Source organism: Pan paniscus, chromosome 6 (genome assembly GCF_029289425.2).
Source record: "Pan paniscus chromosome 6, NHGRI_mPanPan1-v2.0_pri, whole genome shotgun sequence".
Classification (NCBI taxonomy): domain Eukaryota; kingdom Metazoa; phylum Chordata; class Mammalia; order Primates; family Hominidae; genus Pan; species Pan paniscus.
The window spans coordinates 145,437,450-145,458,549 of NC_073255.2; the positions used below are offsets into that span (position 1 = coordinate 145,437,450).

The 21,100-nt window shown below is 41.0% G+C and overlaps 1 long non-coding RNA gene across 2 annotated transcripts; it reads left to right on the forward strand.

Annotated features, from left to right (window-relative positions):
- Positions 1-2,828: 2,828 nt before the first annotated feature.
- On the forward strand, positions 2,829-18,691 carry LOC117981071 (uncharacterized). 2 transcript variants are annotated; one of them, XR_010112784.1, is made up of 3 exons: positions 2,829-2,948; positions 13,762-13,907; positions 15,474-18,691. It is a non-coding gene; the product is annotated as an uncharacterized LOC117981071 (long non-coding RNA). The 2 variants fall into 2 exon arrangements; XR_004672590.3 differs by lacking the exon at positions 2,829-2,948 and adding an exon at positions 10,669-10,754.
- Positions 18,692-21,100: the final 2,409 nt, after the last annotated feature.

Here is a 21,100-nt window from a genome sequence, read left to right on the forward strand (position 1 = left end):
CTTTGGCAACACCCTCACAGAACATCCAGGAACAATACTTTGCATCCTTTAATCCAGTCAAGTTGACACTCAATATTAACCATCACACCCTTCTTCATTCTGTACTAGCCAGACAGGAACCTCACTCTTCCAGGAACATGCCAGGCTTGCTTTCTCTTTAGGGCCTTTGCACTAGCTGGTTCCTCTGTTTGGAGCATTATTCCATTATACAGCCAATCCCTTCAGCTTCTTCCAGTCTTGGCTCACCTGTCACCTCTTCAATGGGGCCTTTCTGGCCACCCTATTTAATACCACACTGTGTCCCTCCTCCCTCACACTCTCCATCCCTTTATCTTACTCTGTTTTTATTTTCACACAGCACTTATCACCTTATTTCATTACTTATTATGTTATTATCTGTTTCCTCCTGATAGAATATAAGCTACTTGGAGGTAGGGATCTTCCACTGCTGTGTCTCAAGTGCCTATATCTGTGACTGGTATAGGGTAAATTTTCCATAACTATTTAGTGAATAAGTAAATTAGACGTCATATGTGTATATCTCATAATTTGATTTTCTGAAAAGTTACAAAATCCTTTACTTATATGATAAAATAGACTCATCTGCATTGGGACATCTTCCTTATACCAAATAAATGATATCTGTTAATAAAGATATTGGGATACAGATTTAGTCATCCACAAATTTTTTTTTAATTTAAAAAAAAAAATTTTTTTTTTTTTGAGATGGAGTCTCGCACTATAGCCCAGGCTGGAATGCAATGATGTGATCTTGGCTCACTGCAACCTCCACCTCCTGGGTTCAAGCCATTCTCCCGCCTCAGCCTCCTGAGTAGCTGGGATTACAGGTGTGCACCACCACACCTGGCTAATTTTTGTGTTTTTAGTAGAGACAGGGTTTCACCATGTTGGCCAGGCTGGTCTCGAACTCCTGGCCTCAGGTGATCCACCCGCCTTGGCCTCCCAAAGTGCTGGGATTACAGGCGTGAGCCACCGTGCCCACCTCACAATATGTTTTTTTAATCCCAAATGATAACATCTCTTTTTCTATAACTTTTCTATCATTATTTTTCTCCCAGATATTTTAGTGTGAGAAAATAATTTTCTGTTCAAATGCCATTGTCCAAACTGTCAGAGATACTATCTTATAAGGAATTATTATTGGAAGGAAACAAAATCAGTTTATATATCAATACTGGTGGATCTTGAGATACTTAGAAAACTAGGACACATCCCCTCAGTTATGAGATCAGAGGGGAACTTAAAGAAGACTTTTACCTTGTTAGAAAGTTAAAATCAAGTGTGAACTCTTTTTATGTAGACATCTTCTGTGTGAGTTTATTTTTTAAGGACTTTTATTTATCTTTTTTTTTTTTTAAGAGACAGAGTCAGCCAGGTGGTGGCATGATCACGATCATAGCTCACTGCAATCTTGAACTCCTGGGTTCAAGCCATCCTCCAGCCTCAGCCTGGACTGCAAGGCATATGCCACCACACTTGGCTAATTTTTTAATTTTTATGTTCTTTTTTTTTTTTTTTTTGTAGAGACAGAGTCTCACTATGTTGCCCAGGCTGGTCTTGAATTCCTGGCCTCAAGTAACCCTTGCATCTCCACCTCCCAGAGTGCTGGGATTACAGGCATGAGCCATCATGCCCAGCTGAGGACCTTTAAAAGAGCAACTCCTCCCTGTCTCAATTCCTCTGAGCTGCTTGTATTGGCACAGTGACATGCAATTGAAATTTCATTTTCAAGCCATAATAAATGGTATACTGAAAATTTCCCCTATTTGTTAGTTACAAACAAAACAATTCTGTCTTTTCCTCCACTTCTAGAATATTTTCAAATTGGTCATATAGGAGGTCAAAAGAAATCTCTATGAATTCATGTTCGACAATCTATAAAGTATGTTTCAGCTGGGACTGCTAACAGAAAAGACTGATGTGAACCTGATATCACCAATGGCTACTTTATGGGACCTGAAAAGAGCTTCATAGGGGATTTCAGAGCCATTTAGCCCTAGGTCCAGCTATGCCTGAAACCATCTTTCCTTGAACACTTCAGTTATGTGAGACAAAAAAGTCTCCTTTTCACTTAAGCCAATTTGAATTGAATTCTAGCACTTTCCACTCACGTGGACATTTTATCAAGTGTCAAGGGCAACAAGGAGTTACACTGAGTTCCCCCAGAGAAGGAAGGAGAAAGATAGAAGCACAAGGGAAGCTAATGTTCAGATCACAAGATAGAAACTGCTGCCCAGGAGGAGAGAAAAAACCCCTGAGGTTGGAAGAACGCAGGGTGTCTGATTAATGAATGGCAGGGCTATCCTCCCACTCAGCTGCCCTGGAGGATTCCACAGAAATGGCACATGCATGCCTGTGATTTGTTCCTTAAGTGCCTCAGCCTTAAGAGCAGTAGTAATGCCTGTGACCAATCCTGTGGTCAGTGTAGGGTATAGGGCTCCCAAAATATTGTGCCATGGCCTAACAGGGTTATCCAGTTGCCTCGGTGTGCTGTAAATTTTTTTTTCATTTTTACTGTATTCCCTGATGTAAAAAAAGAGATTGGAAAGCACTAGAAGAGGATTGCCATGTGAGGTTTCTATCATAGAGCTTGTAGCAGACAAATCATCATCCCCCAAAGATGTCCATGTCCTAATTCCTAGAACCTGCGAATATGTTGGGTTACCTGGCAAGGGGGAATTAAGGTGGCAGATGGAATTAAGTTTGTTAATCAGATGGCTTCAAAATAAGGAGATTATTCTGGATTATCCATGTGGACCCAGTGTAATCACAAGGGTTTTTAAATAGGAAGGAGGGAGACGGAAGAATTAGAATCTCTGGGAGATGGCATCATCCTGAGAAAGACTGGAGCTGCCCTTGCTGGCTTTGAAGATGGAGGAAGGGGCCACTAACTGGGGAATGCAGCCAGCTTCGCGAAGCTGGAAAAGGTAAGAAAATGAATTATCTCCCATGGTCTCTAGAAAGGAAAATGGGCCTTCCTGACACCTTGACTTTAGATCAGTGAGGCCCACTGTGGACTTCTGACCTTTGGAACTCGAATGTAATAAATCTGTGTTGGTTTTGTCCACTAAGTATGTGGCACATTGTTACAGCTGCAATAGGAAACTCATAAAGTGTCCTATGGATGGAAGTTCTGTGCTTGATGGCAATGTGGGCAACACCAAGAGGATCAGTAACAATGATGACAGATGTGGACTAAGGGCCAGGCCTGCCCAATTTTGCTATTATTGTGTTAGTCCCAGGATTCTTGTAGATTTCTCAGAGGGATGGCAGGTGCATCCATAATGATGATATTGACCATCCCATCAGCAGGTAGGTGGGAGATCCAAACCAGATTGAAGTTGATTTGGAAAGTTAAGTTCTTGGACCAGAATGTCATGGGACAAATTTATACCCAATAATATGCCTTATCGATTATGTATCATCAATTTTGAATCTTATTCACTTATACTCTCTTGAAGTCACTTTTTGAACCAATTACCAATATCATGTCTCTTTTTTTTCTTTTGAGACGGGATCTCACGCTGTTGCCCAGGCTGGAGTGCAGCGGTGTGATCTCGGTTCACGGCAACCTCTGCCTCCCTGGTTCAAGCGATTCTCATGCCTCAGCCTCCTGAGTCGCGGGGATTACAGGCGTGTACCACCATGCCTAGCTAATTTTTGTATTTTTAGTAGAGACAGGGTTTTGCCATGTTGGCCAGGCTGGTCTCAAACTCCTGGCCTCAAGTGATCCATCCATCTTGGCCTCCCAAATTGCTGGAATTACAGATGTGAGCAACCACTCCTAGCCTGAATATCATGTCTTTACAACTGTGTCTGTCTTTTTTTTCTGGAGAATTTCTACTACTTGAAGTTTATGCACTTCTCCCATTTGATGTTATTCTCAGCAGCAATAACACTACTTCATTTGTGTTAATTGTCACTAAACTTTGGTGATCTCTTTTTCAACTTGCTTCCACTGTGAGCAGAACTCAATTAACTACAAAACTTGTCTCTTCTCCTATTATTGACCACCCCTCCTACTTGCATTAATGTCTTTAGGCTCAAAGTCTCCTCATCCCTCTTTCCATTCTCATTTCTGAGGACGTTCTGTTGTCTTGCTATCTTAAAGGCACAGAACATCATAAAAGATTATGAATTTATTCTCTATTATGGCTATATCCAAACTTCTTACTCTCTAAACTCTGTTGTTGCAGTTTGTTTAAAGCTTTCTTTTTATTACGCTCTCTGACTTTACTTTCTTCCTACTACTTTTCCACTGAATTATAAGCACCATATTATTAAAAATGATTATCATTTTGTTATTGACAGCCTAAAGCTTTTAATTAGAAGTTGATTTGTAACAGTTTATATAGTTGCTGCTGCATAATAAAAATGCAGAAACATTACATTCAATTTCATTTCAGAAAGAAGCATACTGCTAATTGGCTAGAAAGCTCTTGTATTGGTGGTATGCAGTCACATATTTGCCAAAGTCTCTTTTATTTTTCCATTTACTTTGAGTAGTGATGGGAAACTGTAGACTAAAGTCTCAGATACTTAATTTTATTTGTTGACTGCGACTGGGTGGTCGGTTGCTGTTTTTCACTTATCTTGAAGTATTTTCTATAATAAACTACCATGTAAAGAGTAACTTTGCAGTCTTAGTGCTATTATGTCTTATAAAAATCACTTGGTATATATTGTCCTAATTGCAGTTTAAGGTGCAGCATTTGTTTTAATCAGCTGGATTAAAAAATATGTTGCCCAAGGGTGAAAACTTTTTTTCAAAATTGTCAGCTTCTTTATTTTTTTCACTATTACTAGGAAAGAGGATAAAATCATCCTTATTGTATTTAAGTTACTACCTGAGGGACAGGGTTTTTTTCATTTAATTTCACTGATGTATTAGCATTTGTGACACAGCAGAAGCCGGAACATTACAAATGTCTGTAATTGTTTGCATTGCTGTAGGGAATATAATGTTGTTAATATCTATTACTGGACTAAACGAATGAATTAAGTAGCCAGAAACAAATATGATTGTCAAGCATGATTTAATTGGTGTATAGCTTTGGAACAGCTGCCAAATTTAATATGGAGGGTGGAGGAGGGTTTCACATTTGCAAATACCAATGTTAGACACCTCTGGTTCCCCACTAGATGGGGGCCGTGCTTTGCTGTAAAGCTGTGTACAGCCTGGATGCTGTAGTGTGGTTTAAAATGATCTACAGATTTTTTCTTTTCCTTCGATGTTCTGTTGCTGTCTTTCTATTGTTGGCTATTATTTGTGCCTCATGCATGCTTTTGCCCTTTGGAGTGGGCCATAAAAGAGAGGATTAAATCAGAAGGAGGGACCAGAGGGTAGAATGAGTGCCAGCCTAAGTTCCACTGTGGAAAGGCTGAGATTTTCCTTTTATTTTCCTCACTGGTTTCCTCTGCCTTGCTTTTGGGTGTACAGTTGTGCCTGGTTGCCTGGGACCTGTCTTCCTTGGGTGCACCTGGTATATTTTGAAATATACCTTTGCAGTGTCCTGTTTCCTCGTATAGATTTGGATTCCTATTTGGGTTCATCAAATACTATACTCATTGGGCAGCTTTTATGTATTAGGTACAGTGCCAAGAATTTTCACATCAGCCATCTCATTCTCACAATTCTGTGGAGCAGAGGTTATGATCCGTTTTTCAGCCAGGTGGCAGTTAGCTATTCTGGAAAGGTAATATGCTAAACATGTCTTCTAAATTGGCATGCTTGTGAACATTTCCACAATATTTCAATATTGTGGCCCAATAAATTCAGAGTATGTGGGGACAGTCATTATTAAAAAGGCCTATTTGTTGTAGGACTTCCCTGATTCTTTAACAGTGACTTCTGGCCATTGAAAATCCTCACCCTGTCAAAATCCCATTAATGATATTTCTACTACTTTGGATGCAAAACTCTTCCTTACATGTCTGTGGTGTCTACGGATGTCCTAATTTAGAACAAACATTCTTCTGAAGATCAAATGTTCCCATTAAAAATGCCACTCAGAATACTGCTAGTTCTAGCCAGCATCTTCACAGCACTTATGGGGAAGAAAGAGATCAGCTGGGAGCCAAGTCCCCAGAACAGCAGGTGAATTGTCAATCTTCTTGGCAGGAGGTAGGATGGAAGCAACCAATGATGGCATCTTTATTGTGTCACTTTTATTTTTCTTTCTCTCTTTCTTTCTTTCCTTTTCTTTCTTTCTTTCCTTTTCTTTCTTTCTTTCCTTTTCTTTCTTTCCCTTCTTTCTTTCTTTCCCTTTCTTTCTTTCTTTCTTTCTTTCTTTCTTTCTTTCTTTCTTTCTTTCTTTCTTTCTTTCTTTCTTTCTTTCTTTCTTTCTCTCCTTCCTTCCTTCCTTCCTTCCTTCCTTCCTTCCTTTCTCTCTCTCTTTCTTTCTTTTTTTTTTGAGACTGAGTCTCATTCTGTTGCCCAGGCTGGAGTGCAATGATGTAATCTTGGCTCACTGCATCCTTCGCCTCCCGGGTTCAAGAGATTCTCCTGCTTCAGCCTCCTGAGTAGCTGGGATTACAGGCACACATCACCATGCCCGGGTTTTTTTTTTTTTTTTTTTTTTTGTATTTTTATAGAGACGGGGTTTCACCGTGTTGGCCAGGCTGGTCTTGAACTCCTGACCTCAGGTGATCTGCCTGCCTCAGCCTCCCAAAGTGCTGGGATTACAGGCATGAGTCACTGTGCCTGGCCTTGTGTCACTTTTCATAGCATATATATTAGGAGGTCAGTATCTTCTGCTACTTCATCAGGTTTAATGACTGGCATTACCTGGAAAGTTCTTCTCCTCTAATGTCAATTCCTAGATTATGGATTATGGCTTTCAGTTGTCCCAGGTTGTCCTGAATCTAATGGCTATATTTATTGGAAATCATGGATATTAACATATACTTTCTCATCTAAGGGCTGAATTGTGTGAGCTATTAAACAATCATGTTTCAGTAAATCAAATACTCCATTTCACATTGAGGCTTATCGATACGAGGAAAATAAAACTGTGAGTTTTCAAATTCTCCAAGGACAAGGATCTTTGGAACTCTGCCCCTAGAAATGCTGGAGTCATCTTCAGATAAGACCTAACATCAGTACCCTCACTGACTGCCTGACTTGATGCTGGGCTTAGCTCACAGGCTCTTTTCCTCTCTCTTGGTTATTTTCTTTTTCTTTTTCTTTTCTTTCTCTCTCTTTCTCTTTCTTTCTCTTTTCTTTTGTCTTTCTTCTTTCTTTTCTTTCTTTCTCTTTCCCTCCCTCCCTCCCTCCCTTCCTTCCTTCCTTCCTTCCTCCCTCCCTCCCTCTCTGCCTCTCTCTCTTTCTTTCTCTTTCTTTCTTTCTCTCTTTCTCTTTTTCTCTTTCTTTCTTTCTCTCTTTCTCTTTCTTTCTCTTTTTTTGTTTTTAAATCAAGGGGCCTTTCGGCCTTCTTTGTCCCTTAAGTTTGGTCGGTACCAATGCAGTTCACAGATTTCAGTGGTGAATCTTGATATAAAGTATTGGAGTTTTGATCCTTTCTTTCATTCTTTTTTTTTTTTTTTGAGTCTCACTCTGTCACCCAGGCTGGAGTGCAGTGGCATGATCTCAGCTCACTGCAACCTCCGCCTCCTGGGTTCAAGCGATTCTCCTGCCTCAGCCTCACGAGTAGCTGGGACTACAGGCACCCACCACCACGCCCGGCTAATTTTTGTATTTTTAAGTAGAGACGGGGTTTCACCATGTTGGCCAGGCCGATCTTGATCTCCTGACCTTGCGATCCACCCGCCTCGGCCTCCCAAAGTGCTGGAATTACAGGCGTGAGCCACTGCGCCCGGCCTTGATCCTTTCTTTCTTAGAAGGCCTCTGAACTACTTGTGCAAATTTGTTTACATCCTTCAGGACACTTCAGAAGTCTCTCTTTGCCACAACCCCCATCATATACATGTATATTATTTATTGTATTTCTGCATCATTGGACATCTTATTGTCAAAAGCCCCAAACAAGCAAAAACAACTTCTTGTAACAGGATACTAAATGCAACACTTCTTGTTGTGTCAGAGGAAGGCCGAGGCCACAAGGCTGGGAGCAATATGGCGGTGTCAAGTAGTCTCACAGTCTAAAGCAATGGACCAGACATGCAAAGACATGTGACCTCTGGTTCTGCCGCCATTGTTCCAATGCCCACCTCAGGTCTACAGAAGAGAAGCAAGGAAAATGCAGAGTGAGGATGACTTTGCAGACACTTAACCTGGCTCTGTTGTCCCCACCCAACATGCACTTCAGGAAAACTGAAATCTGACCGCTGTTGAAAGATCTCATGGGAGAGGGTATGGCTAGAGCTGCCCCAGAACTTCGGGGAAGGAGACAGGACTGTGCTGGGGATGGCCTCTTCTTCCAGGGTTTGGGGAGCAGGGGTGAATCAGTATTTGGCTAGGTATGGATACTGTGGAAGGCAACTGGACTGGGTTGCCTTGAGAGGGTCTTCATCCTAGAGGAATGCTTTCCAGGTCAAAGTGACCCCAACATAAGAGGAGAATACTGGGAACTAGGGGGCTGAGCAGGAAGTCCAACAGCACCTGCTGGAGGAGTCCTCCAGCATCAAAGGAACTACAGAGAAGAGATCCTTTGAGTCATGGGGAGTGCTCTCTAAAGATACTACTGAAGTCCTACACAAGAGTTCTCTTGGGCCATTTTCTCAGCCCAGTGGGCCCCAAAGCAAGATTACAACTGTACCCAGGTGTAAAACCTTTTGGGACCTTCTCGCTCCTCCTTCTTCTCTCACTGTGGCTCCATCCAGAGGTCCCAGAGTGTCATACTAAGTATAGCAAGGATGAGAAAGAAGTGGGATGTTCTGCACTTCTCCACTGCAGGATTTTTGGCCTGAGGAAGGAAGAAGAGAGTAAAACTGGATAAAAGACTAAAGTGTTAGTAGTAAATTTGGTCAGATATTTTATTGCCTAAAATGCTCAGAGGGCTTTAAATTACCTGAGACTGACCTGAAAATATACAGGACCTGCTTAGGGTTTCCTTCAGGACACAGAAGAGCAAGTTGTGAGAGCCAGTGTGAGTCACTGAGGGGAGCAGGAATGGCTGCCTTCTGCTTGTGCCCTTTGAACTTGTCAATCTGTCATAAGGAAATCACATTAATGGGATGTTTTTCTGCTACAAATAGCTTTTGTTTTCACATTTTAATTACAAGGCTAGATTTTTCTTGATTTCTAAATTATTCGAAGACCTGGGCAAAAAGGAAAATGAAAAGTAATGTTGTTTCAAAAGATGTCCTTGAAATTTCAAGCAGCCTGTTAGTTGGGAGAGGTGGGGTAGAAAGGAGAGACCATGTATGTTTGTCCCCATACTTCCCACGACATGACCAAACTGGACCCATGGGTCCAGTTCGTCTAATGATGAATTCTGAACCCTGTAGATGTTTTGTTCTACTGGGAGGCACTATTCAGGAGGCATTGACTGTTAGGAAGTAGCTGAGGCTGGTCTCATTTACTCTGGCAACAATGTCCTAAGGAAAATCTCCGGGAGGTACTGGGTCTGTCTACTACCTTTACTGCAGTCCTGGTATCATGGGTGAGTGCAGATGTCCGAACTCATCAAACTGCACTCATTCAGCTGTACACACATGTACAGTTCTTTGTATATCTATATCTCAAACACCTGCTGGTGGGCAAAGTGAGTAAATCCAGGGCCTGGGAGTGAATTTAAAACATTTTGCATAGATTTATTCTTTCCACACTTTTCAGAAATCAGAGTGATAAGATTTAGAAAGAATTACAGAGATAGACTTTCACAACTCAGTTTACCAACTGTCTTTTTTTTAATCAGAATGGTTCCTCCCCGCATTTTTAACGTATAGCTAGTTTTGAAGTCAGAAGGAAGAGTACTAAGATTTGCAACTTAAAAGAAATGTTCATAGTTTCTTTCTATCTTGTCCAACTCTTTCTTCCTTGGAGTTTCCCTTGGAAAACACAGCAGTACATAGTTGCCACCTCCTGTTTCCCCAGCTTTCTCAGTAGTGGAAATTAATTCTAATTTAGCCCTTTTAATGAACTTACTAATTTGTTCAGAAAATGTGTTCATAAACTTCTACAACCACGGACTACCCTTAAGCAATTAAACATGTAAAAAATGAACATTTTTCTGGCCTATAATGACTGAATAAAGTAGCTCAGGGCCTAAGGGGAAAGGGAGGCTCCCCTAGCCAGCACTAACTAGCAATATTAATTGATAATCCTTAGCAGTTATCCTTAATTAAACCTCATAACACTCTTGTGGGGAAGATGTCTTTTTTTGTTGTTGTTGTTCAGATGAGGAAACTATCCAAAAGAAGCAAAGTGGTAAAGTACCTGCTTAAGCCTTTGGCTTTTTGGTCATGTCGCAGGAAGTATAGGGACAAATATACATGGTCTCTCCCTTTTACCCCTTCTTCTCCCAACTAAAAGGCTGCTTGGAATTTCAAAGACATTTTTTGATACAACTTTACTTTTTATTTTCCTTTTTGCATAGGTCTTTGAAGAATTTAGAAATCAAGAAAAATCTAGCCCTGTAATTAAAATGTGAAAACAAAAGCTATTTGTAGCAGAAAAACATCCCATTAATGTGATTTCCTAGTGACAGATTGACAAGTTCAAAGCAGTAATGCATGTTGCCATGGGCACCAGATTCTGTTTGCTCGGCTGGCTCATTTTACTTAGCTGCTGAAGAAGGAGAGTCGCATTCAGCCAGGGATCACTGAGCATTGTAAGAATAGATTTGTAATTTTTATGTGATACCTTCTCTTTATAAATCTATACAGATAACAACTGTGAACAGCTTATAGTCACTTTAGGGGCAGAGTTTTCAGAATCTCTTAGGAATATAGATTGCAAAAGTGGGGGTGGGGGCAGGGAGTGCTTTTTCTCCCTTCTCAAGCATCCCATCCATAAGAGGCTGTAAATAAATATTTGTAAAAAAGATGGGGGATGGATGAATGGTAACTCATTGTCATGTGCTCGCTACCTGAATTAAACTTTGGATTTGTGGCGGCAGGGGGTGCGGGGTGTTGGGACAGAAATTGTGATGAAGCAAAGAAAAGGCAGGGGAAAGAGAAGAATATCAGAGAAGGAAGCAAACATTCTGGAGTGGCTTATAGTCATTCAGACACAGGGACACAGAATTAAATCTGCCTGTGTGCAGAGGAAGAGGGAGAGAGGGCAAGAGTGAGTGAAACAGATGGAAACCCTAAGACCACTGGAGTCAAATACACAAAAGCAGTTATGCTGATGATGTTCTGATGTCAACTGTCATCCCTCTTCCTTCATTAGGTGCTTAGAGCACCTAACAGGGAGTAAGAAATGGGGGAAAAACTTGCCCTATCTGGAGGTACAGGATTGGTTCCTTGGCGTTGAACCAAAGAATGAAGTTTTGCTTCATTTGTTTCAGGTTATCGGGGCCAGGTGACTTTCGCTTTGAATTATGCATTTTTCCTTCCCTGACAAATGAAGCCTCCTGCCAATGCCTTCAAATCAAGAAAGGCTCCTGCTTCTTGCATTCAGCAGCAGGCATTTCACAATTTAAAATGATGGGTCCAGAATTGCAGTGAAAGTGGCAATATTTCATAGTGATTTTCTCCCTTCCTTCTCACTCCTACCCCCATGTTCAGTGTTGTCTAAGCAAATTCTGGCAGTGTCTTTTGTATCTGCATGATGCTTAAGTAAGCAAAAGACGGGGGAAAGCAAATGTCTTCCAAATCTTCATTTATCATGAACACAAATTGTAGCTTCAGCTCTTTTGCTTGATGCAAATAAGCTGACAGATGTGTATCATTGGCAGCAAATCTTATAACTGACATGGCCCCAACTGCCGCTAAACATATGTCTATATTTTTGCTGGGAAGGGATAAGATTGGGAAGGAAAATTAATTGGTATTAATGCTCCCTGACCTCTTGGCTCCACTTCCTCCTTCTCTGCTTCATTCCTTCCACGCACCTTTTCAGAGCTCCAGTCCCCAGAGGGCTGATGGCTTGGCTGTCCCCAGGGTTCAGGGTACCCCTCCTCAGTTTACCTGAATTTCAGGCTATTCATTCTTCCTCTCCTTCATGCATTTCCTTCTCAACTCCCCCAACCACCAACTGCCACCAGTTACTCATCTTTTTCAGTTATTCTCTGGCCTTTGTAGGTAAATGATTGATAATGATTTCTGAGAGTCTGCTAATTCACAAGTATTAATAGAAAATAATAAAATCGAGCATTGTTCTTCAAACATTCCCACTGCAATCCTCTAATGATAGAAAAAAGTGAATGAGTATCTCTAACGGGGCTCAGAGAGGTAGGATGGAAGGTGTATTAGTCAGTTCTCATGCTGCTTATAAAGAAATACCCGAGACTGGGTGATTTATAAAGAAAAGAGGTTTAATTGACTCACAGTTCTGCATGGCTTGGGAGGTCTTAGGAAACTTACAATAACGGCGGAAGGCACCTCTTCACAGGGTGGCAGGAGAGAGAATGGGTGCAAGCAGGGGAAATGCCAGAAGCTTATAAAACCATCAGGTCTCGTGAGACTCACTTAATATCACAAGAACAGCAAAGGGGAAACTGCCGCCATGATCCAATTACCTCCACCTGGTCCCGTCCTTGACATGTGAGGATTATGGGTATTATAATTCAAGATGAGATTTTGGGTGGGGACACAGCCAACATGTAACACAGCCATATCAGGAGGTAAGAGAGTAAGTCTGGGGGAAAGAAGACTTGGGAGAAGGAAGTCTTGAGGGAAAGTTCTTAAAATCTGTTTTAAATTGCCTACCCTTTAAATTACTTGGCCTCACCCTTCTAAAATTTCTAGCAAAATTCACGTTGTAGAAAGACATGCCTTATTCATCCTGTGCTTTTGCAACACACCTGGAACACTGCTGTGTACTTCTGAAGGTGGGCAGAGGTAAACCTTTAATTCAAACAAATAAATCTCCATTTATTATTGATCCTAGCCTTTAACAACTTTTATTAGTATGTTTATATCACAAGGGTAATATTTGCTTCTTTTCTTCAAATAACACCAAAGAGTGCCAAGAAAAATGTTCTGTCTTCTTAATCCCATTCTTTCAGAGATAATCACTAATAATAATTAGCTAGTTATTCTCTCAGACTTTGAAAAATGCATATCATTATATGGTCTATAATTTATTCTAAAATACTTAAGTATCTGTATTTCAGCTTTAATCAATACCTTAGGGCTGATTAGTTAACCTTTGACATGCCCTAGTCAAGGCAAATACTCCAGAGATGATTAGTTACCAATAAAAAACTAATTAGAAGGCCACACTCTAGAAGAACCTAGAACACACTGCAAGCTTTCCAGTTATTTTAAAAATGTATTTAGTATAATGGATATTAGAGATATTTTTTCCTTAGTAAAATTACTAGAGATTAAGATGTGTGAATTGGCTAGAAATATTATATAGGCACTCCTGTCCTTGGTGAATAGGGAACAAGAGTCTAGTTAAGTCCAATTCTATACACTTTGCATGGCATGTTAGGTCTAAGAGTCCATTCTGTCCTCTGTGCGTTTAAAAGGGAGAATTTTATCATTTACTTCCAACTAGGTTTATTGAGTACTGTAGGTAGACTATTGTCACATCTGCCTCTGATAAACCTTTAATACAAGGTCAGTTGGAGTGTCTAAAGGAACAGAGAACTGGCACTTGGTCTTACAAGGGGAGATGGTGACTATGTTTGTGCCTGCCTGCTAATAAAATTTTTGTTCCCTCAGCAAAAGTCCATCTGAGACCTGCTTTCATTGCACTGCCTCGTGAGGAGCTGTAGGAGAAGACATCATAACTATTCCCCACTTCTAATTGTTAGAAGCAACAGCTATCTATCAAGAACAATCTGAGGATTGTGCACAAATTGATTTGGGTCAGTTTCAAACATATGTATAGTAAGATGAATAAATAATAAACAGACATGAAAATATATACTCCTTTAAAAAAACAACAAAAATGGGATTATACAATATATACGGTCTGCTCAAAATCTGTTGTGGGGTAAATCTCTAATTGTGGGAATTTTGGGTACCTGCAAGATACTGGTGGAAGTGATTTTTGGGTAAGATGGACTTTTATAAAATTTCAAATTTCTATCATCCAAGTGAATGTTTGTTCTGCTGATGGGTTGAATCATCTCTTCACAGTAGGCCAGGCATTTAATTTTTTTTTTTTTTGAGATGGCGTCTTACTCGGTTGCCCAGGCTGGAGTGCAGTGGCACAAACTCGGTTCACTGCAACCTCCACCTCCTGGGTTTAGGTGATTCCCCTGCCTCAGCCTCCCGAGTAGCTGGGATTACAGGCACAATAACCACACCCAGCTAATTTTTGTAGTTTTAGTACAGACAGGGTTTCACCATGTTGGCCAGGCTGATCTCAAACTCCTGACCTCCAGTGATCTGCCTGACTTGGCCTCCCAAAGGGTTGGGATTACAGGTGTGAGCCACAGTGCCTGGCCCGGAATTTAAAATTTTTTTGTATTTTCTGATTTTCATAGTACAATGCATTCATCATGGAAAGATTAGAAAAAATAATCTTTCTTTAAGAAGAAAATTAAAATCATCCATAACTTCCCCATTGGGAGATATGTTACTGACAATTTGATGTGTTTCCTTCCAGTATGAGTGTATGTGCGTAGATATCTTATAAATAAAATCAAACTGCAGGTACAGTTTTCTATCATGATTCTTTTACTTAACATTATATAGTAAGCATTTCCCTAGTTCATTAAAATGACTTGAAAGCATAATTCTATGGTTGTCTAATAATTCCATCATCTAGATATCACTAAACATTTCCCTGTCATTGGACATGTAGATATCTAGATGTTTATTTATTTATTTATTTAGACAGGGTTTCACTGTGTCACACAGCTGGAGTGCACTGGTGGGATCTCAGCTCACTGCAGCCTTGACTTCTAGGGCACAAATGGTTTTCCCACTTCAGCCTCCTGAGTAGCTGAGACTACAGGTGCACCCCACTATGCCCAGGTTAATTTTGTTTACTTTTTGTAGAGACGAGGTCTTACTATGTTGCCCAGGCCGGTCTCCAACTTGTGCACGCAGTAATCCTTCCATCACAGCTTCCCACAGTGCTGGGGTGTGAACCACCAGGGCTGGCCTAGATTTTTTGTTTTAACATGATCATGTTGTGATGTATCTTAGAATGGAAGGCTTTACTCTTATCTCTAATGCTAGAATCTTGGGTATTGTTTGGAAAGAGTAGTTTTTTATAAACTGTTTCAACCTGCTCCTTCATCTATTATCCTCCAAAAAATCAACAGAAAACTCTGTGACCTCGTGCTTTGCCATTTAGAAATATTTGAAAGGTTTTTAGAAAAAAAATTAGGATGTTCTAAATACATGTTAGAAGCTATGCTTTTTTAAAATAACAAAACAAAACAAAACAAAGGAAAAACATCTTTTTGTTCTCTTCCTAGTTCTATCAAGTGCTGGCTTTCGATTCCAGTCTGACTTCACTACCACAGGAGCTTCTTGCTCAGGCTTCTGTTCCGGCTCCATTCTCTCCCTGCCATTATAATGCCATCCACTGCAGCACAATCTCTTCAATCAGTGAGTTCATCCTTTCCTCCCTCACTTCTATTTTCTTGAGAGGAAATAAGCATTTTTTTTTCTTTTTTTAGGCAGAGTCTCGCTCTGTTGCTCAGGCTGGAGTGCAGTGGTGTGATCTCAGCTCACTGCAACCTCTACCTCCCAGATTCAAGCGATTTTCCTGCCTTAGCCTCCCAAGTAGCTGGGACTGCAGGCATGCACCACTATGACTGGCTAATTTTTGTATTTTCAGTAGAGATGGAGTTTCACCATGCTGGCCAGGCTGGTCTCGAACTCCTGACCTCAGATGATTCACCCGCCTCGGCATCCCAAAGTGCTGGGATTACAGGTGTGAGCCACTGTACCTGGCTGGAAATAAGCATTTAATACTTATGTGTGATGCCCAGCAGATGCCAACAGTATTCATGGAGAGTCCCATTCCCAAGCTCTACAAAGTAAGGGTGAGATAGAGCTAACCATCCTGTTCCGCAGAGAAGCAGAGGGATTCACAGCTGTTCTCCGCCAGCCCTCGTGTCTCACGACTCTGTGAACTGACAGTTTCCATGGGCTCAGAGTAGATGTTGCGAAGCTTTCTAGAGTCCTCTGACCCTGGAAGCTGCTAATTAAAGTGCCACCAAGATGCTTCCAGCGACTCTGAGCTAGTTACACGTACATATTAAAGAGCTGACCTTCCCCCTTCTTGTCTGTCATACCCCACTGTGAGTGCTGTGGGTGGTCAGCAAATAATAACAGTTAATAACTTTCTCTTATTCTTTCAAAGCTCTACAGAAATGCAAATTGCTGCCTTCAGAAGGAAGCACACGGGCCTATGAATTTTATATCAGCAGGGATTACCAATGAGTCATGCTTGATGTTGTAAAAACTATTCAGGTAGGCAGGCAGGTGCTACAATAAGAGAATAGCATCCCTTTCCTGAATGTTCAGTTATTGAAGTGCACGCTCGCATGGGTATACACACAACCACACATGCCCAACTCACAAAAATAGACAATTATATAAAATATATGCCAAAATCTCCACAGGAAGGAAAGCTAAACTCTTTAAAACCAAATGCTTATCACGCTGCCGAAGAGAAGTAAATCTGTAAGGTGGTAAGCAGTGTTAATATGTGGGCGAGTGCCAGAACACATGCAGATGTGTGATATTTATGTCTTTAATTGTTATTTCCAGTAGGTATCTGGCTGTCAGTGCACATGAGTTAAGTACCGTAAAATAACAGATGTCACACATCTCACAAGAACAACAGGGAGTCAATATACGCGGCAGTGTAAATCTGATTACCTTAGATAGTAAGGAAAAGAGAAAGAATGCAAAACCAGATGAGCCTATGGCTGTAATTTAAAAAACAAATTATCCCATTTGAATATGTTCTATAGTAATTATGCATCTATACTGAGTACACTAAGAGAAAAGCCATCTTGGAAGAACAGAGCCGATTTGAGTAATTGCAGTGAATTCTTATAATTTTATGTTGTCTTGGCATCCATTTTGAATACAAATTTAAGTTTGTTATACCAGAAGCGGAGCTCGATCACCCTTGACACAGTTTCTGGTTCTACACCACACCCAAATGGGCCCAGACGTGGCCAGAGATAAGAACCTAGAGGCATCTCTTCTGCATACCAGGGCTCCCTGCTTTCTCATTGATTCCTTTAAATGAATCAGTCAGGCATTTGCCTGTGAACTGAAAGTGCCCCACACCCTATTCCTCTATATATACTGCTGGCTGCCCTCTCTGTCTCTCTCTGCCTGACTCTTCGTTCTTGCCTGATGTGACCCAGGGATGAAGACTGTTCTTGACTCATTGTGCCCTCCCTACTCAGTCTCTGTAAATAAAAATCTTGGAACTTGTTTCCTATGGTGGTGGTATATTGGATTTGCACCTTCCATCTGAAGAACCAGGGGCTGCCCCAGGCTGGGTTTCTTCCAGGAAGCCAGGGAGAGATCAAGGTTGGGCTCCCAGTGCCAGGGCAATGGTTGGGCAGGTATAACCTGGATGCAGGTCAGACAAAAGCCATAGGGCATCTGCTGGCTTAAACAAGTTTCCCATGTGAGGGACCATCTCTCTACCCACTTTTGGTCACTGATCGGACTACTAGGCACTAGGCCATCAGCCAAGTAAAAGAAGCATCCCCTGAAAGGCCCACTGCAAACACCCACATAGAGCTTCCCTACATTTCCCATTAGGGCAGGATTGCTAGCTGCCCTTGTGCTGGAACCCCCGTTTAGCTGGGGACTCTCAGTAACAAAGTTTCTCTTAATTCTTAAAGGAACCAAGAAAAGGGGCAGAATAAGTGAGAGAATGAACGAGAATGAAAAAAAGAATAGAACCAGTCGGCCAGTGACATTTTCTAGTGAAACACATATGGGATGCAAGAAAAGGACTCAGAAAAACCTTGGGAGTAAATATTGAAATGATCTTGAATGATTTGGCAGGAGAAGATGTGCCAGCAGGGCTTACCGTATAGCTCCGAAGGATGGTGATGACGACACCACAGACCGAGAGTTTACAAAGGCTTAATGGAGCTCAGATATTTGAGAAAAAAAAAAAAGATTAACAATATTCAGCTGAGAAAAGGGAACACAAACACATCTGGGGAAAGTAATCTTAAATAAAGATACTCAGATGGAGAAAAACATGTGTCAAGCCTGGACCTGGAGTAAAAGCAGATAGAAAAATTTTGAGTTGCAAGGGATTACAACAGCTCAGAAAGGTGAGAAGTCCCTTCTGTGGTTTTAAACGCAGAGGTGTCTCATTATGAAACCTTGATAAAGGATTTCATGTCTCTTTACAAATGCAATGAGATCCTCATTACATATCTGAATAAATGAACCATGCCCACAATATACAATGCATTTTGAGGTTTGTGAATACGCAAAATGTAGCTGAAACTGTTCTAACTCCAACTATCATTTCTAGTCAAATAATTTTATAGAAACTTGTTTATCCTAAACTGTAATTTTCAGATTGTAAAGAACTATTTAATAACAATCACATTTACCAAGTGCTGGGCACTTTTGCAAACACTTTACATATTTAAGTAAATAAATCCTCAGAACAAGCCCCCTCAATAGGTGCAATTGTCCCCCCACTTTCAGCAGATGAAGAATCCAGGTTACAGAGAGCTTAACGACCTTCCCAAGGTCACACATTGAATAAATGGTGATTCAGGGATTCAAACCCAGGCAGAGGATCTCCAGAGTTCATGCACCTTTAGCACTACACTAGACTCTCTGTCTGTGGCAGAAAAAAAGCTAACTAGATAATTCCCTTTAATTTGGAGGATAGACTTGATCTGTGAATGAGACTAGAAGGGCCAATGAGATATCCCCAGCCTCTACCATTTATCTGGGACTATATCTTCCTGTCTACTCGCTTCCAAATATCCAGTTCCCCCTTAAAGGTAATCTGTGTGGCCTGCAGGACATGGGGACATGGGGTCTCATGTTATATTTTGTGCTCCAGCACCTGGACATGCATCATCTTTGGCCCATTGAGCCGGAGTGGTCGTGGAGAGACACAGACATGCTGAAGACTATGAGGAGCCTATATAGAGCTAAGAATTCCTTATGACTTTTGTGATTTGATTGAGAAATTAGAACTGCAGTTAATTTTAGGAGAGTGTTTAAAGTGACCACAGTGGATAATTTTGGAAAATTCTCTGTGTAAACATATATAACTATACTACATGTTACTTACAAAACGTTCATTTCTTTGGGGACACTATTTGTCTCCCCAGAATCTCGAGGCGTAGATGGTTGCCCCAATTACTGTGCTTTTAAGGAATACATAAGATTATGATTACATCAGAATACATTTCTCACTGGGCTGCCATTGTGCTCTTCTTTTTTCCTCTCTGGCCAAAGTCTCTTACAAGTAGAGTTACTACTTTTTTTAGACAACAAAAGCATACTGCCTCTGGAAGACCATTGTTTAAATCCAAACTCAATGTAGGGTGAGTCTTGTAACTGATCAAATTTCTGTCTGTGCATTGGCAGCTATGAGCCTCTGAGCCGGAGTTGTGACCCAGTCCTAGTAAATATATCATCACCCTTTATTGTCTTAACATCTCTCCTATCCTTACCATTTGCCCAGTTTCTTTCTTTTCTTTTTTTTTTGAGATGGAGCCTTACTCTGTCAACCAGGTTGGAGTGCATTGGCGTGATCTCGGCTCACTGCAGCTTCTGCCTCCCAGGTTCCAGTGATTCTCCTGCCTCAGCCTCCTGGGTAGCTGGGATTACATGCACCTGCTACCATGCCCGGCTAATTTTTGTATTTTTAGCATAGACGGGGTTTCACCATGTTGGCCAGGCTAGTCTTGAACTCCTGATCTCAGGTGATCTGCCTGCCTCAGCCTCCCCAAGTGTTGGAATTATAGGCCTGAGCCACCGTGCCCAGCCCATTTGCCCAATTTCTTGACTTACCGTTTTACTGGTGTATGCTGAATTGTATCCCTTTAAGATTCATATGTCAAAGTCATAACCCCTGGTATTTCAGAATGTGACTGTATTTGGAAATAGGATCTTTAAAGAGGTAATGAAGTTAAACTGAGGTCATTAGGGCAGGCTCTAATCCAGTATGACTGGTGGTGTCTTATAAGGAGAGATTAGGAAACAGATACCCAGAAAAAAGACCATGTGAGGACACAGGGAGAAGGCAGCCATCTATAAGGCAGAAAGAGAGGCCTCACTGGAAATCAACCCCAAAGGCACCTTGGTCTTGGACTTACAGCCTCTGAAATTGTGAGAAAATAAATTTCTCTTGTTTGAGCCTCTCAGTCTATGGTATGTTATTATGGCAGTCTGTTACGGACTAAATTATGTTCCCCCAAAATTCATATATTGAAACCCTAACCTCCAGTGTAGACTGTATTTGGGGATAGGGACTTTAGGGAGGTAATTAAGACAGGTGGGTCCCTAATCTGATAGGACTGGTGACATAATAAGAAAAGGGAGAAACACCAAGAGAGCTCCCTCTTTCCATGTAGAGAAGAAGCCAAGTGAGGACACAGTAGGAAGGCAGCCGTCTACAAGCTAGGAAGAGAGTCCTCACTAGAAACCAGTCCCAGTGGCACTTTGACCTTGGACTTTCAGCCTCCAGAACTGTGTGAAGATAAATTTCTGTTATTTAATCCACCTAGACTGTGGTATTTTGTGTTGGCCCTAGCAGACTAACATACAGCCCTAGCAAACAAATACATTTACCTTGTTCTATTGTTTGGATGTTTTTAGAGGTGCCTTAAATCTTCATTGGAGCAAACCATGTTTGTGTTGATCTCATTTGTAGATATGAAGAAAAAGGAGTAAGTGTTAGCCTGTTTTAAACTGCAAATGCAGTGATTAAAAAAAAGGTATCAAAATGTTCAAGCCAGCAAAGTGTGGCTACAAAAATGTTTTTATTGATTAATAAATTTCATTCTCTTAAGCAAAATGAAGTATTAACCTCATAATTATTAAACTCCAATTTTTTTGAGTGAAGCTTATGGTTAAATAA